Genomic DNA, 8,783 nt, shown 5'->3' on the forward strand with positions numbered 1-8,783 from the left:
TTTTTAAAACGCCTTCTGACCGTTGTCTCCAGAACGGTGGAAGGAAATTTGGTGGAGGTGGGGAAGTGGGTATGGAAAAAAAAACAAGCCCTGTAATGAGCACCACTTTAGGAGCCTGAATTGAAATAAAGGCTCTAGATGCCTTTTCCTCATCCACTCGCCCTACCTACCCCTACCCCTCCCCCCCTCCCCCCTGTTCTACTATTACTCAAAGCCTTTCCATTATTGTTTTACGAACCACTCATTTGCAGACTACTAACTTGGACACCTTTATAAGCCAAAAGTGCTTTGTCACAATGTGAAGCACATGCTCTGACTTAGCTCGTGTTCGCCGCTCGTGATGGTGAAGACGCGCGCGTACACTCTGTGTTTGCGTGGAAGACAGACTTCCGGGCGTATCATTTTTCTCCAGTTTAGCTTATTGAGAAAACTAACACAGCTTTAGCGATCGCGCAAAACTGCGTTTTCCAGAGGAAAGAGATTATAAAGCGCCTTAAGGGTTCATAGAGTAGCGAATTTCCTTCTGGATCCCGCCCCCCCCCCCCCCCCCCCATAGAATATGCTCTTGAAATATTTCAGGACGAAGTGGTGGTAATAAGATGGTGTTTCGTTTCTAGTTTTCCCGCATTATAGTGGCCTGACATCAATATTTTTATGCCCGAAACATAGGGCATAAATCAAGGGCAAGCCTTCGGATCGTGAAAAAAAATTATACCGCATTAGATTTCCAATGGAAATCATTTCTTGCGCTTGACAAGTGCTTAAATTGATAAATTTAGGTAACAGAACATTTTCCTTAAATTCCTTCTCCTTACTAACACGCCATGTTCCAAGATTTCAGGTTGATGTAAAATCTTGAGATGATATTTTAAACATTTTTTTAAAAAAGAATTTTTTTGACTTAAGATTAAGCCTTTAAACTGAGGATAACAAATACTTTCTTATGTTTAATTATAGCAAGTTTCATTTTTTGAATAAATAACAAATTATAACTAAGAAGACTGTTCCCTGCAAAAGATAACAAGGATTGACCAAACATTTCTCGCAAACTTGCATCATTATGCTAATTTTTTTAATTGAAATGTCCAAAAGGAGAGCTTTTTGTGTCCGTGCTCGATCTGAAACCGATTCAGAGATAAAATGCTGTCATGGTAACAGACATTTTCCATTGAGCATGAGTCTTTTTTCTTTCTGTGTGCGTCAAACTCTCAATATCCAGACGAAGAGTCACCACTTTTCATGCTTGACTGAAACGTTAACGGAACGAGATTCTTTTCGTTACCACTGCATGTTTCGTGCGAGTCTATGACAATTACAAAGCGGTTTCTTCACAGATGTTAAGTCATTGAATGGACTGTTTGCTATTCAACACTCAAGAAAATTAGTTTCTTTTTGTACTCTTTGATCATGAAAAATGTTCAAAGCGCCTATAGCTTGCCTTTCAGATAAAAAGTTCAGAAAACCTTCTAACATCTCCCTTGAATATTAAAGCCAAATAAAGGACATAAAATTTAGAATTTTCAGCTAACGCATCGGTTCGTTTTTCGTGAGTCAATATTGTTCAATTATGTTGTACGTAAGTGTGAATTAAAGCTTTTGAAAAGTTAACTCTTTTGTCGATGTATTTTTCCAATATATTTATGAATCAGAAGAGTGAAATAAAAAACAATCACTCTTACAGGACTTCGCATGGCACAAATATTTCTAGTTACGACGGAACATGTAAGGGCACCGTATTTCAACAAAAACGCGTAGCTATGGGAATTCTTTATTTATTCCAAGGTAGAGGAAAAAAGTCCTTGATACGAATTTGTAAGGAGCAATTATGGATGTAGTTTGAAAGAGGTGTTTTCCTATTGGATGGTTCTTTCTTTTCCACCCCATTGTTATATTTTGCACTTAACACTTTTTCAAAGAAGTTGTTTTCAGCTGTATGGTGACGCATGGATATGCAAATTGTCTTAGTTTTGGATGTGATGCGTTTTCAGATTCTAAACTAATCTAGATTGATCTCATCGGTCATAGGCCAAGTTTTCTTAATAAGAATGTTTTCACTGCAACTTCCGAGTTTTCGTATCGGTGATGAAGCTATTTATCCAGAGAGTAAGCGAGAAATTTTGTTATTTTGTGATTTTTGTGATTATAAAAAGAACGGTTTACACCGCATCTTTTTCAGCGGTGCCAATTATGTCTCTTCCGTGAGTCTACCAGAAATCTTATAATTATTTAGTTACGTAAACAGACTAAATTGCTTTCTATTAACTCGATGGTATTCTTGTGCTAAAAGCGAAGGGTAAATTCAATAAATTTGTAGAGTTTTCAGATAACAAATGATTGCATTTTTAATAACAATAATTCTTTATTATTGTCATAGCGTTTAGCTCACGACTTTGCAAAAAAACAAAACAAAACAAAAAAACTATTTATTATTCGCATTTCTGAATTTTTTTACCATTTGTGAGGTATCTCCTACCGAATTTCGTCCATTAAAGCGATTAGAACAGGGCTTGGCTTTGTCACAAACATACTATGCATTTAAGCTTATCCCTTTTAAGATGACTATCGTTGTTAACTCTCCTTTACAAGGCATTTTTCCTTGCATTTCTGATATTGTAATTGTCAAACATCTGTCCAACTCTTTTTTACGTGGGATCTGGCCCTCTTAAAATATTTCATTTGCGGCGTGCTTTTCCAACTCGCCCTCTGTTTGCTTTGACTTTCAGACACTAGCTCTCAGTATAAAAAGCGCAATTTACAACCATCTCTCCGATTGCCCGCATGAATTTGGTCCAGCCAAAGAAACTCCACTGCACGAGAATTTTTGGTATGAATGATTCAGTTCGTCTCCGATGATAGCCAGCTTGTTGGCAACAGATTTAATCACTTCCATGGTGTGTTTATCGTTTGTCTTTGTAACTAAAGCGACTGGCGCGGTGCGACTTGAGTTGCAATGTTTCCCGTCCATCGTCAAAATTTCCAGTAATTCGAACTTCAAGCTCTCCCGGGCGTAAATCTCCTGCAAGAGTTAGAGTTATCAGAGGTTAAAATGTTTCAATACATGTTGTGATTAAATGAGGTAGGTTAAGAAAAGTTTACTAAAAACACGATTAGATTTATCCCTGATTCCGCCTACTTTTTTCTAATCCTCAAATACATCGAAGAGATAAATCAAGCAATGAACGATTTACCGCAAATGCAAATATTTTTACGATATTGCAAAATGACCGAAGGTACCGAGCGAAAATGAAATTTTGTTGAGTTCCGTTCGCTAAGTGGGTCTTAAAATTTCCCTGTTATGTTTAAGTTTAGCCTTCCAATCACGTTATATCTAAAGAGATCGTTTTTCGACCCTAACCCCTTGAGGCATGTTTAACTGTTGTATTTTTTGTATCGAAAACGTAATTGCAGATAATCGAATTTCAAGATTCCTCAGATTTGAGGAAAGAGTTAGGAGAACATTTAATCGGAGATATATTGTAGAAATGGCTCGTTAAGCGTCTGAAGTTGGATACTTGAGTGAAAAGTCGAATTAGAGTAGTGTTCGAACCAAACTTACCTGATGATTTATCCTTCTAGAGTTGATTTGGTGCTCAAAGTTAGTTATGGTGTTTCAAGCTTACGGTTGATGTTTCACGCTTGTCTCACTGGGGCTGGATCAATCGTTGAATTTTTATAAGCTCCGGAAATGTGCGGCTCTTTATAGGTCCATAACAATAACAACAAATCACGAAACTCGATCAAAATCTCACGAGATCACGTATCCATTGGCAACAAGGTATCGGAGAAGGACGTCACAGAACAACATCACGAGAGAAAATTTTACTGAATTATAAGATTAGTTTCATACTTATCTAGAAAGACACGGAGTTTTTATGTTTAATTTTCGTTCTCCCGGCTCTAAAGAAATTTTGTCGTCCAAAACCTTGACTTTCGGTGGTTTCGTGTTTTGCACCCTAAACTAACTCGTTGTCCTGTTTTGGACTCACTGAGAGCGGGAATCTTTTGTCTCACCTCAAAGAAGTGTCATGAATTGGAATTATCAATAACGTCATGTTTGGCCTGTCATTATACTCGATTATTGAAATTTCATTCAGATTGCCATTCTGAAAAAAAGTCCAAATAGGGCAGACAAATCGCATTCTATCAACACGAGTTTCTAGTGCTTAAATTTAACGCTAGTTTAATGTTTGTTCAAATGATATGTATTCGCAAAGGAAAAGTTATGAACGATTTTCTAGTTTCCTTTACAAACATAATTACTGTTGCACTTAAGAATATGTTAATGGTTGTTAATTCGAAAGTCCATAAGCGATCTTTGTTTTCATTGCTTTGTTATACATGGTAGCAGTGCGTGATTCTAAATCTGAATTTGTCGATAGTAATATTCACATACAGATAAAATTGTGGTAATCAAAACAGCGATCATTTTTAATGATACGTAGACTTGACCATATTAGACACTAGATTTCTTAGCTTAGTTTATGATAAAAAATATAACTGAGTTTATCAAACCTTGAACCTTGAACCTTTGACTTGAATCACACAATAATGTCATGAGAATAATGGAAATGATCAGCAGCTAAAGAAGTTCTTGATTGTAAAATAAATTCTTTGTCAGCTCCTAAGGATATGTGTAGAGAACAGTTTGGAGAATATGCATACTGACATTAGGGTGTAAAGGGTTAATTTGCGGCATCGATTTGGGGCTGAGAATATCTTCTTTACATTTATGGCTATATCCGTAAAACGGGCAATGAATTCATTCGACTCTTTTTCACCATGAAAACTTTGGAAGGCGGCCATTAGGGTGACAAACTTTGATGGCATACTGGATACAGGGATTGCAGCGAAAAGATTTCGATATAACTGATTTCTGCTGAAAAAATGAGAAAGATCTCCCTTGCGTAGTTAGATTGAAGTCAAGGGGAGCTTTACTCTGCGGAAAGAGGCCCTTTCAAGTGTTTATATTTAGATTTGTCACTAAACTCTTGTCAGCGGTTGCGCTCTCTTCGTGTCGAGTACCGTTTGTAGGAGAAACGTTATGACTTATAATGATTTATTGCCTTTTTAAAATTGACGTTATACACAGTTAAAATCGTTTCCAACTTGTACAATAGTTTGTCAAGAAGATTCGGAACTAGAATCAGTTAACTGCTTCAATATATTCTCAAAAACGGGGGAAAATATCAGTCAATCTTCATTATTGACACCACTATGTCAACTTCTCCAATGCAACACTTCCAAGGCTATTGATGAAACAGTCAAAATATTCTTTTTCAAATATTTTTTCAATACAGTATGCTTAACAAAAATTAATACTTAACTATATTGCTGTTTACACCTCTAACAAGTGGCTATTTTTCTGTATTAGTTTTGCAGCCCTAAGATTTTTCAATCTGAGTATTGTTTTTCTATTACATTTACATACCAAGCATGTCGTGAGTAGTAAAGACAATTTATGACACTCAAATTAAGGATGGTAAAGAATCACGCTTTCATATTGGTTGAAAACAACACAGGGTTTTATTTCACGCTAGCCACACGAAATCAAAAATCGAATTTCACGCTCACTTTGCTCAATTTCTGTGGTAAATTTTATCAGTACAGGCTCTCCTAATGACAACTTTTTCGACCCATAGTCTAAAAGCGTAAGAGGAATTGATTTAATATCAAAATTTGCTGTCGTGATTTTATCCCGTGAAACGCTCGTGATGTATTGTTACCAAGAGTGATATCGTGATGTTTTTTTCGCGATTCGTGATTTTTTTGGAGCTCTTGTGACCTTTAAAAGAACCGCATCTCTTCCTCCGCTCATAACAGTTTATGCCTCAACCAGCTTTGGTGGGAGATACGACAAACCTGTTACTGAAAAGATACATTTTTGGGTAAGTTGAATTTCGTTCATTAGATCTTATCATATACTAAAAAGTTAAGACTTTGTATCGATGACTTAAGTCAATGTACACGCACTTTTTTTCTTCAATTTTCAACAGACAATTCTAATTGTTGTTATCTGTAGTCGGATAAGTTTTGGATGTCTAGTCGAGCTTTGCTATATTTCCTGTTTTTAATGTGTTTCTTTGATATAATTTTTACGACTGCGAATCTTGAGAAGATAACAAACTTTACCAAATGTTGGTTTCATACAATTAACGTTAAAATGATCAATGAAGATACGTGAATGTTACAAATACCTTCGTGGTTAAGAGGGTTTCTAAAGAACCTTTATTTTCGATGTCTGAAATAGATTTTTAACAGCGACCTTTGCAGTGAGTTATCAGTCAGTAATAATGTTAATGCTTACTCTTGCAGGAGATTCAATTAACTAAAAGAACCGGTCATGGGCGGGCAAGGTTACAAGTCTGGTCAAACACGACAATTCTCTTCTGCTGCAAATTCGGATCGCGAACAAACCATGGAGGCGATTGAATCAGTCGCTAATAAACTGGCGATCATCGGGGACGAATTGAGCCAGTCATACCAAGAATTATCTTGCAGCGGAACAACACTGACAGGAGTCAAGCCATGCGTGAAGTTGGAGAGTTGGTTGAAAATAATGTTTTTTATATTGAAATTTTCAGTCTGAAAGTCAAGAAAACAGAAAACAAGGTAGAAATGGCGCAGAAGTTGGGGAGCTTCTGGAATACTTTGGTTCTCATACTAAAAGCTTGAGTCTGAAAGTTAAAGAAGAAGAAGGAAAAAAAGAACAGTACAACTTTCGCGCTTGTGCCAGGGCGAGGAGATTTGTTCGAACGTGGATCTGTTAACATAATCCAGCAATCGAGAAGAACCAACCATTATCTTAATAAAGAGACCCATGTTATTATACTTGGTAGATAAACCAAAGCGAATCAAGTTGCGAAGAGGACGGAATTTCATTCGAACGAATAAAAAAAACAGCTAACCCCATCAAAGGAAAATGTTCAACCATTCAAAACAGAATAATAAATACTTTTTCGTCCAGCTGTACTAAAAGTGATAGTATTGATGCATTAAAGATTGTGTTTGTTTGGATATAGCTAAAATCCATCCAGTTGCGAGTTCGTATTGTTGAAACAGTGCTAATTTATCGTTTTTCTTACTTGAATTTGAAATAATCCGACTGAATGAAGTTAAACCTCTCTCATGAATTAGATTTAGACTGAAGTCTCCTTTGAAAGATAAGATTTGCACACGGCACTGATGCAGAGAAAATGTACTCGTTGCAATACCATGTGGTTATACACTTATGCTTTTAGTGAAAAAAAAAAGAAAACGCGGCGTACTTACTTTCGAGGAAATGACTCCTAATTTTTACATGATGACCAAACGAGAAATTCTATAGCGATACACTTTTCATCCCAGGAAATCGTTTATTTCTGATAACCGCGATCAGATAAGACAATTTTTTTCCTTTTGAAAACCAACGCAATCTAAACTGAAGTAATTTGCATTTAGTTTCCATGCAGGAGTAAACTTTTTCTTTTGAAAAGGTGATAAGTAGGAAATATTACAAAGGGGAACTGAAAAGAACCCGAGCCAATGGGAAAACATCGCTTTTTTACGGCGTTGGTAATCACCTGTCTCGTTGCTGTATCATTCACGTAAAGTTTTTTTTTCCTAATAAACTTCATAAAAGGACATTTTCGGTTGGCTCGGATTCTTTCTTTGAAGGTTAGCCGATCTCAATCTATAACAATCCTTGTGAGATATTTATTGTAGTCCTTTTTATTTTTTATTTTGGTTTGGCACCAACTATAGAGCAAAATTTGTAAAACAAAACACTTTATGACGTTTTTTAGTCCGTAGCTGTCAATCAGCTATAGTTTGAAAACGTGGTATTAGACAAATGACGAAACTAGCGATTTCCTCTCTGTAAATTATTTTGAACAGAGTAACGATGAAAATTGAAAATGCTGTTGACCTTAAGACATTTCCTGAAATTAAGGTGAAGTTAAAGTTTCCTTTTAGTTTTCCGTTTCAATTTTTTTCAGTTGTCGGAGAAGTGCGTAAACAGGTTGCCTTGACTTTAAAAGTGTGAAAACGCGAATTGCACGAAACGTTTGTTGACAATGATTTGAAGAACGGATGACTTTTAAACTTTGAAAGCTAGAATATTCACGACAATGGTGAGTCGTAATTGGATATCGCCAAACCAAAGGGGAAAAAACCTATCTAGGAAGAAAATGTACTTTGGTTACTTAAAAATTCAAAATAATTGTTGTTCCCTTTAAATCCCAGTAAACAGTACTCTGATGACAAAAGGCAACAAACGTTTCCCTGAACAAAGAATATTGCTGTAAATATCCAAGAACACGAAGGCTGAAAATTATGTTTTCCATGGGTAAACTAGAGTATTTGTGTTCAAAATCCTGAATCCTTGACACGCCGGAAGTGTTCTCGTATCCAGACCTTCCACGGCCAAACGGTTGTGAGGTCCCCTCAGTTACACGGTTAACTTTACAAAGGAAGTATTGGTTTAACTTTTCCTTTGACTCGTCTGTATGTAGTTCGTTGAATGTATAAACAATTGAGGGCCGTCTTTTTTTTAAATTTTCGAGACTAGATTAATTAATTATCTTGGCAGTTTTGCCGCCATGATAAAATGAAGGAAGAGCCGGCAGGACACTGAATACAAACCTGGTCTAAATTCGAGAAGAGAACATAATGCACAGCGGTCATACATTGGGCATGCGCAGCGGATCAATTTTGGCCGTCCGCGCCCAAAATTTCCCGCCCAAAATTTCAAACGAAGACCCCCAAAAGAGACAACTGCTTTCACGCAAAATATGGTAAGGGAAAAC

General features: G+C 36.5%; 2 long non-coding RNA genes across 2 annotated transcripts; both read right to left on the bottom strand.

Annotated features, from left to right (window-relative positions):
- Positions 1-2,403: 2,403 nt before the first annotated feature.
- LOC149045981 (uncharacterized) lies at positions 2,404-3,718 on the bottom strand. Its single transcript, XR_016186711.1, has 2 exons — positions 3,557-3,718; positions 2,404-3,016 (listed from the first exon to the last, which is right to left on the bottom strand). It is a non-coding gene; the product is annotated as an uncharacterized LOC149045981 (long non-coding RNA).
- Positions 3,719-5,039: 1,321 nt separating this feature from the next.
- On the bottom strand, positions 5,040-7,424 carry LOC149045982 (uncharacterized). Its single transcript, XR_016186710.1, has 2 exons — positions 7,270-7,424; positions 5,040-6,674 (listed from the first exon to the last, which is right to left on the bottom strand). It is a non-coding gene; the product is annotated as an uncharacterized LOC149045982 (long non-coding RNA).
- Positions 7,425-8,783: the final 1,359 nt, after the last annotated feature.

Source organism: Pocillopora damicornis, chromosome 5 (genome assembly GCF_964200805.1).
Source record: "Pocillopora damicornis chromosome 5, jaPocDami1.2, whole genome shotgun sequence".
Lineage (NCBI taxonomy): Eukaryota > Metazoa > Cnidaria > Anthozoa > Scleractinia > Pocilloporidae > Pocillopora > Pocillopora damicornis.